This window comes from Phoenix dactylifera, chromosome 3 (genome assembly GCF_051530095.1).
Source record: "Phoenix dactylifera cultivar Ajwa chromosome 3, Ajwa_hap1_PhDact_Kaust_v1.1, whole genome shotgun sequence".
Classification (NCBI taxonomy): Eukaryota; Viridiplantae; Streptophyta; class Magnoliopsida; order Arecales; family Arecaceae; genus Phoenix; species Phoenix dactylifera.
Window position 1 is genome coordinate 36,146,098 of NC_143192.1, and position 10,005 is coordinate 36,156,102.

Sequence of the window (10,005 nt, forward strand, 5' to 3'; positions counted from 1 at the left end):
TCGTGAAACCTTCCGCATCAGCCCTCTTCCTCCTCTCCCGCAACTCCTTTCCGTTTACAGCCGCAGCATCCCGGACCGGCCGCTCGTCCCAGCACGTTCACAGATCTCCACTGTTCATCTTCTTCCTCTCGCAGCGGATCACGGCCGGGATTCGAGTCGCCACCCGTCGATTCCCCCATTCCAGCCACGAGTCCCACGTGGTGCAGCCAGCAACTGGATCCTTCGCCGCTTCTGCCGCCCGTGACGCCCCTAAGGAGTGGTCGTATAATAGATAATAAGGTTGGGGAGAGTCACAATAAGGAAGATGAAGAAGAGGAGAGGAATGTTTCACATGAAAACCCAAAACCTTTTTCAGCTAGTCCACCATCTGTCACAACCCATACTCCAAAGGCTCCATTTCCTGAAGCACTTAATGCACCCACTCCCTTTGGCAAGAAGGGAACTTCACTAGAAGAGATGATGGAGGTGTTCAAACAAGTTAAAATCAACCTTCCACTTCTTGATGCCATCAAACAAGTTCCCTCCTATGCCAAATTTCTCAAAGACCTTTGCACCCAAAAGCGAAAATCTAGGACACATGTGCCTAAAAAGGTCTTACTTACTGAACAGGTAAGTTCCATTCTCCAATACAACACCCCTCCAAAATTCAAAGATCCTGGCGCTCCCACTATTTCCTATGTCATAGGAGATAACTCCATTGACCGAGCGCCCTTAGATCTAGGGGCAAGTGTGAATCTTCTACCCTATTCAGTCTATGAGAAATTTGGGTTAGGTGAACTAAAACCTACCTCGGTGTCCTTACAATTGGCTGATCGATCTGTGAAGATACCACGGGGGATGATTGAAGATGTTCTTGTCAAGGTAGACAAATTCTATTTTCCAGTAGATTTTATCATCCTTGACATGGAACATGTGCCCAACCTAAAAAAATAAATCCCTGTGATTCTTGGTCGTCCCTTTTTAGCGACAGCCAATGCATGCATCAACTGTAGAACTGGGGCAATGGATATATCATTTGGGAACATGAAAATTAAATTGAATGTGTTTCATGCCGCTGACCAACATGTGAGGGAAGACGAGTGTTGCCTAATTGACGAAATGGATGATCTTGTAGAGGAAGCCCTTCCCTATATCTTAGCAGATGACCCCTTAGAGGCATGTCTGGCCCATTTTGACATTGACAACTTTGATATAGACAAGGCCATAGAAGAAGTTAACATCTTACTTGACAATCAATCTCCTGTGAGTTCCCTTCATTGGAAGAGCCGACCTGAACCTCTTCCTCCCATTGCTAGCGCGCCACTTTGTCCTTCCATTGATTCACCACCTAAACTTGAGTTAAAGCCACTTCCAACAAATCTTAAGTATGCCTTTCTAGGACCAGAAGATAGCCTCCCTGTAATTATCGCAGCCAACTTATCTACTGAACAGGAGGGTAAACTTTTGAGGGTGCTAGAAGAAAATAAACATGCCATAGGATGGTCTGTAGCCGATTTGAAAGGGGTTGACCCCTCTGTTTGCATGCATCGAATCCATCTCGAAGATGATGCAAAGCCTACCCGAGAAATGCAAAGAAGACTCAATCCTAACATGAAGGAGGTAGTCAAGAAAGAAGTGGTGAAGTTATTAGATGCCAGAATCATTTATCCAATTTCTGATAGTAAGTGGGTGAGTCCGACACAAGTGGTACCCAAGAAATCAGGTATCACTGTGATTGAGAATACGAAAGGAGAATTAATACAAACACGCACAACCACGGGTTGGCGCGTGTGCATTGACTATAGAAAACTTAATTCAATGACTAGGAAGGACCATTTCCCTCTACCTTTCATAGATCAAATTTTGGAACGGTTGGCTGGTCAAGGTTTCTACTGCTTCTTAGATGGTTATTCTGGATATAACCAAGTACCTGTCTACCCGGACGATCAAGAGAAGACCACCTTTACTTGCCCATTTGGGACATTTGCATATAGGAGGATGCCTTTTGGACTATGTAATGCACCCGCAACTTTTCAACGATGCATGATGGCCATCTTTTCAGATATGGTGGAAAACTTTCTAGAAGTGTTCATTGATGATTTCTCAGTTTTTGGCCTATCTTTTGATGATTGTCTAGACAATTTGACCTTAGTTTTGAAAAGATGTAAGGAGACCAACCTAGTACTAAGTTGGGAAAAGAGCCATTTTATAGTTCAAGAAGGCATAGTTTTAGGACACGTCGTGTCCAAGAGGGGCATTGAAGTAGATAAAGCCAAAGTCGATCTTATTTCCAATCTTCCTCCACCAAAAACTGTGAAACAAATCCGATCATTCCTTGGCCATGCTGGTTTCTACCGTCGCTTTATTCAGGATTTCAGTAAGATTTCCAAACCCTTGTGCAATCTTCTTGCCAAGGACACTCCCTTTGTCTTTGATAAAACATACGAGGAGGCATTTGAAAATCTTCGCTCGAAATTGACCACTGCACCTATCATACGGCCCCTTAATTGGACCCTTCCATTTGAACTAATGTGTGATGCATCCGACTATGCTATTGGGGCAGTCTTAGGGCAACGGCTAGATAAAGTACCTCATGTCATTTACTATGCTAGTAAAGCACTCTCAGATGCACAATTAAACTACACCACCACTGAGAAAGAATTGCTAGCGGTAGTATTCGCACTAGACAAGTTTCGATCTTACTTATTAGGATCCAAGGTTACCGTATTCACTGATCATGCTGCCCTTCGACACCTTCTTGCAAAGAAGGATACCAAACCCCGTCTGATTCGATGGATTCTTTTACTACAAGAATTTGACCTAGAAATTCGTGACAAGAAAGGAACTGCAAATGTCGTAGCGGACCACTTATCTAGGATTCTTCTTGAGCCCTCTTGTAAAAATACCTCACCCTTACACGATTCTTTTCCAGATGAACAATTATTTGAGGTACAAAGAATAAAAACGCCATGGTTTGCAAACATAGTGAATTACCTTGCCATAGGACGAATTTCTGATGATTGGTCAACTCAAGATAAGAACCGATTCTTTTCACAAGTAAAGTTCTATTATTGGGATGATCCTGATTTATTCAAGTATTGTCCCGATCAAGTCATCCGTCGATGTGTCCCTGAATGTGAATTTCAAAGTATTCTTTCATTCTGCCATTCACAAGCTTGTGGGGGACATTTTGGGGGTAGAAAAACTGCAGCAAAAGTTTTACAAAGTGGATTTTATTGGCCCACACTTTTCAAAGATGCCCATAACTTTTGCCAAACTTGTGAACGGTGCCAACGGATGGGTATCATCTCTCGTAGAGATATGATGCCTCTCAATCCTATTTTAATTGTAGAAATCTTTGATGTCTGGGGTATTGACTTCATGGGCCCTTTCCCACCATCCTTTGGTTTCGAATATATTCTGGTAGGGGTTGATTATGTTTCAAAATGGGTAGAAGCTGTCGCCACTAAAACTAATGACCACAAGGTTGTGATTAAATTTTTACATGAAAACATCTTTTGTCGTTTTGGTACACCCCGAGCCATTATCAGTGATGGGGGATCTCATTTTTGCAACCGATCTTTCGAGGCTTTGGTTCGCAAATATAACATCACCCACAAAGTTGCTACCCCATACCATCCCCAAACGAGTGGACAAGTCGAGGTGTCCAATAGAGAGTTAAAACACATCTTAGAGAAAACGGTACGTCCCGATAGGAAAGATTGGTCTCAAAGGATAAATGATGCACTCTGGGCTTACCGTACCGCCTACAAAACTCCTATTGGCATGCCCCCCTACCGATTAGTTTTTGGTAAAGCTTGTCACTTACCGGTAGAACTTGAACATAGAGCTTTCTGGGCTATAAAAAAATTTAACTTAGACATGGCAGTAGCTGGTCCTCACCGAAAACTCCAACTAAGTGAACTTGAAGAATTGCGTAATGAGGCTTATGAAAATGCTAAAATTTATAAAGCAAGGACTAAGGCTTTTCATGATAAAAATATTAACCGTAAGTCCTTCGAACCTGGTCAAAAGGTTTGGCTGTTCAATTCCAAGTTGCGACTCTTCTCGGGTAAACTTCGCTCTAGGTGGGATGGACCATTCGTAGTGAAAAAGGTTTCTCCTTATGGTGCAGTAGAGATCCAACACCTCAATGGTGGACATGTTTTAAAAGTCAATGGTCAAAGGTTAAAACCTTATGTAGACTGTGTTGCCGACGGGCAATTGATCGAATCCCTTAATTTAACGAACCCTGTTTATCAAAATAATTAAGGACCCACTGTGTCTAGCTGAAGACAATAAACTTAGTGCTTGTTGGGAGGCAACCCAATTCTCTTAGATTATTTCTTAACATTGAGGACAATGTTAGGTTTAGGTTTGGGGGTATTCATCTTGATTTTCATCAAAAAAAAAGTTAAAAAAAATCATAAAAAAAAATCATCTTTTAAAAAAAATAAAAAATTAAAAATATTTTTTTAAAAAAAATGTATTTATTTTCATAAAATAATAATAAAAAAAATTATTAAAAAAAAAGTTTTGTTAAAAAAAAAACCTAATTTATATACATTTATGCGAGAATGATAAACACACAAGGTATATAAAATCTAAAAGCCCAATGACTAGTGGGAAGTAATACAAATTTAAGTTCTTTTTATTAAGTCTCTCTTAGGGAGTTGTAAGCTAATTAATACTTTGGAATTTTCACTACACACTGGCCGACCCTTCTAAGGTCTAGGCTCGACATTATGTTGATAGTATAGTAGCAACCTTGGACCCTGATGAATCATACTTATCTAATCCAATAAAAAAAAATCAATAAAAATGGATTTAGTCAGGAACATCGAAAAGGGCTACCTATTGTCAAAGGTCAAGTGGGCTTGTGATGAGGACTCCGAGCATAAGTCCGTAGGGGAGTCTTGATGCCCGACACCTTATGCCAACTGGTGTGAGAGTTGTCGACTGATTGCTCGTTACACGGAGAAATCACCACAAGAGTAAAAGTGCACAATTTATATATCTTTCTGAAAAAAAAAGAAAAAAAAAAGAAAAAAAAATGCTGTATGACCGAAAAGACAATAGTGTGAAAGCCGTCGTTGTAAAAATTCGAGTAAACTGGAATATTACAGATAAAGCCCGTGAGGTACTAAAGTAAACATCCACAACTCTCGAAATCCTGCAGATAAGATGATTTTGAATCAGTGAGTAGGTTCCTTCGACCAATCCTTTGAAACTACTGGTATTAGCAATATTTTGGAGATCCGAACTCTTAGCTTGGGTACGGTCCAGATTTCACCGAGCACTCCAGTATAAATAAGTCTTACAACTTCCTAAAAGGAAACTTAATGACTTTAACTTAGATTGCATACTAACCTAGAATTTGGGCTGACTTAGTAAATAAAACCGTGTGTGCTTTGAAATTCTTATCATTTATGTATCTTAGATAATAATAATAATAATAAAAGAGTTTTTGAAAATCTTAGCTAGTATGCATTTGGAATTCGATTTTCACTTCATAGATCAATCGATCTAATAAAAAATAAATAATAAAAAAAATAAATAATAATAATAATAATAATAATAATAAATAATAATAAAAAAATAATTTATTGAAGTTTGTAGGTATCTTCACTGAAAACTCTCACGAGACTATAACTCGTCCACTAGGGTAACCTAGGGGTTTAAAGCCATGTTGCATATGGTAAATGCAATCGCGATGCCTGCGAAAGTGAGTTAGAGTTGTTCTTTTTTTTAATTTTATTTTGCTCGAGGACTAGCAAAATATAGGTTTGGGGGTGTGATAAGTGCTGATTAATCTATAATTTAATATTCTTTTTCCAGCACTTATCAATGTTCTTAAACGGATAACTACTTGTTTTACCATGAAATTGAATAAACAATGAAATAAATTTAAATTATGGTAAGAGATAAATAATACTTTTCTTAAAACAGACTCTGAATTTGCCTCTCTTCTGGTTGAGATCTTTCATAAAAATATATAAGGAGGAGATTGTGTTGACCCGATTTATTAACCTGATGGAGTTGTAATCAAGCTAAGGGTATAATTAAATGGGCTTTGGTCCTGGTTAGATTGAAAGTTATAATTGTATGGAAAATATTTGATTAACCCTTTTATTAAGTCACAGTCTGATCTGGTTGAGTTCAATCTGAAGCGGTTTAGTAAAAATTAAATGTCATTGGGCTCAAGAACAAGTTCAAGCAAATCAACATTCATGACCCACCTCAAACCCAAAGTCAATTCCCAACCAATGCCTTGCGTGCCTTCATATAAAATTTATAATTTTAAAACAAAAAATAATAATAATAAATGATAATAATAAAATAATAAAATAAATAAAAATAATTTTGGGAAGAATTACTGGATTCACTGTTCATATGAACAGTATCCCGTGAAAACACTGTTCATATGAACAGTGTTTTTACAAATATATATTTATGTATATATAAATCAAATAATAAATAAATAAATTAATAAATAATATATATATAAGTTTACTGTTTATCTTCTTCTTCTTCCACTGTTTATCTTCTTTCCCCTCCCCGTTACCTATCCTTTCCAGCTTCCCAACCGCGTGCCACCGCATCCATGCTGTCTTCATCCAAATCCAAATCCCCAGCAGCGGAGATCAAGCTCCTCCGCCATCAACCGCGTGCGGCATCTCCTCTCCCGGACTTCCGACTCCACGCCGTGATCAACACCTCCCACGCATCGCGCCCCAGCCGCTCGTGAAACCTTCCGCATCAGCCCTCTTCCTCCTCTCCCGCAACTCCTTTCCGTTTACAGCCGCAGCATCCCGGACCGGCCGCTCGTCCCAGCACGTTCACAGATCTCCACTGTTCATCTTCTTCCTCTCGCAGCGGATCACGGCCGAGATTCGAGTCGCCACCCGTCGATTCCCCCGTTCTAGCCACGAGTCCCACATGGTGCAGCCAGCAACCGGATCCTTCGCCGCTTCTGCCGCCCGTGACGCCCTCGGATCAGCGCCTCCATCCCGCGGTCAGCTTCCGATCCCATGGATTCCGCCCAACAATCAAGCATGCGTTCTTCCTCCTCTTCACACGAAATCAAGGATCCACCGCTGGCTAATCCTTAGTGGGGAGTTATAAAAGGAGGAAGAATCATGAGGCAAAGGGGAGAGAGCTCGGTTTGAAGAACGGGGAACCCCTGTTTCGGTGAAGGAAAGGAAGAAGAAAACCGAGCGGGAGAGATAAAAAAAAAAATAAAAAAAGGAGAAAGGAGGGGGGAAAGAGAAGAGTTTGTGATATTTTGGGAAGAATGAGAGGTGCTCAATTTCATTTGAAGATGGGAGGTCGTCCGGAAGCCATGCTCGGCTAAACATCTAGTCTAGGGCTGGATGAAGCCCTAGCAATATATCAGGGCAATTGTAGTTCTTACTTTTTTATTATTTTGGAGCTTGTTTAAATTCTTATTTCCAATGAAATATTTCTTCATGATATTTAAATTTTGAGCATGCTAGTTACTAATCATGTTTGCTAAAGTAGTCTAAGATGATCCATGCCTAGGAAGATGAAGTGTGCTGCATCCTAGATTAACATACTTAGGTAGACACTTCATGCTACACCGAAGATGGATCTTCCTAACACTATGTATGCTTTTATTTTAAAAGGCTTGTAGCCAAAATTGCATGCCTCTCCAAAAGATAAAAATTAAGAACACAATCCTTGATGCAATGCTATGTGGTGGATTCCAAACCCTAGATCTATTTACTTTGATAAAATTTCAATTCGTACTCATAGATTAATTTAGTTAAATCAAGTTAGCAAATCCTTCTTCTTGATTTGTTTTTAAAAGAAAAATAACTTATTCTCCAATCCCTGTGGACCGACACCCGTAATCACTATCCTACAGGATACGTGCTATTGCGTGGTTTTATTTTCAAAATTGAAAGAACCGATCAAGAGGGTTTGGGAGCGAGAGAGAGAATATGAGAGGGTTGAGAAGGAAGGTTGAAGAAGAAAAAGAAGAGAGGAAGAGGGGACTCATCCTCGTCGTCGTGTGCGGCGGCCGCCGGCTTCGGCCACGAGCACCGTCGCCGCAGGTGCGGCCGAGAGCGATGCAGGCTCGGCCGGGGACGCCGCCGGTCGTGGCCTGGCCCCCTTTTGCTCGCCGTCCCCCTTTCCGCTCGCCGTCCCCCCTTCCGCTCGCCGTCCTCCCTTCGTCGGAGAAGAGAGGAGGAGACCGTCGTCCTCTCTTCGCCAGAGAGTAGAGAAGAAGAGGAAGGGGAGATCGGGATGAAAGAAGAAGGGAGGAGAGGAAGCTTCGGGAAGGAGAAGAAAAGAAAAAGGAGAAGAGAAGGAAAAAAAAGAAAAAGGGAAAGAAAAAGAAAAAAAGAAAAAGAAGGAAAAGAGAAAAAAAAAAGAAATGGGTTTAGCCAAATTTGACTAACCCAAGCCCAATTAGACTGGGCTAAGTCTAAATTTGAGCTCAATCAGATTGGGCTAAGTTTGGACGAGCCCAAACTATAAATTGGATAAAATCCGAGCTAATTTAAGTTAAATAGAAATGGGTCCGAACCCAATTAAGCTGAGTTGGTCTCAGCAGACCTAATTGATTGTGAATGAGGCCCAATTCAAGCCCAATTCAACTGACAGAAGATTGAATTGATCTTAGGCTAACCCTGACTCAGGCCCAAATGAGCCATATTGACCAAATCAGAGGACCCAATTGGCTAGAAAAGATTGGACCCGATTATAAACGAGGCCCCATCCTTTAATTAAAAACCCAATCAACCCATGTGGACCCAATCTGGTTTTAAATCGAACCCCAAAGGCTTCAAATTGGACTTGGGCTAAATCCTTGGATGGGATCCAAGCAAGTGAGTTCATAGTATGATGAACTATGAAATTTTATAATAAATAAATGGGGAATAATGTAATCCCTATGATGTTGTTTTAGGTGATTAAGGATTTGTCACCTGGACTTGAGAAATTTGGAAAGCGAATTAAAGTAAGTAATCTATCTTAATCTTATCGTAGATCTTGTATTACGTTTTATAAGATGAACCAGTATTTTTCATACAATTTGAATTGTATACATGATTTGTGAAGAAAGTAATTAATCTATTCTAATCCTATTATGGATCATGTTATGTTATTAATGTTTCCTAAGCATTTTTTAGTATATATGTTTCATGCATGATATGTTACGACGCATAAGTAACTTGCCTGACCTCATAAGCTATGGCCATGTATGCAACATGATTATGCTGATATTTTAACCATGCATGTAAGTTTGTATAGTCTTAGCTAGCCAAGAGGTACTATAATGGGCTCAAAGATGCTACTGATCGAATGCAACTGAGCTGGCCTTGCTAGTGGCCGAGAATAACTTCGCTGGCCTTGCTAGTGTCCGAGAATGACTAACTGGCCCCGCCAGTGGCCGAGACTGACTTCGCAGTAGCATCCGAGAGAATGGACCACGGCATGCCGGGGGCACAGTTTCATATGCATACTTTATGAAAATGATATTTGAAGCATGATCATGAGGCTCATTTCAGAGCCTGGGTATATGAGGCGGGTGTTTCCAAATCCTGCAGATGCATTTTGGGGAGAAGCAAAATCGGTGAGGGGTGAAGGACGCTTGCGTGAAGTCCCAGAACCGGCCAACATCTGGCAGGGGAGCCCCGTGTTTCCCCCTCATGTGGGCTCGATAGTCACATGCCCTGCGCAGGCGGGCCGTGACATTTATGAACGTGCCTGGCCAAAGCATACATTGTTTTACAACGGGTTTTTGAATATATCCTTATGAAATGTTGTATTTTGCTAAAATCGCTATCTCCTTTAAATGATGCTAATCGCATGAATTTTTATGTTTTATGAAAATTCTGTTTGACTGAAAATACTGCTTTGTTTTCCAAGCATACATATTTTGCCATGATAAATTGTGAGATAATACGCATGTCAGCTTCTCAAACCCTGCATAAACATGGTTACCATTATGTTCGATCCGGTAAGATTATGTATGATTACTTACTGAGCCGTGTAGCT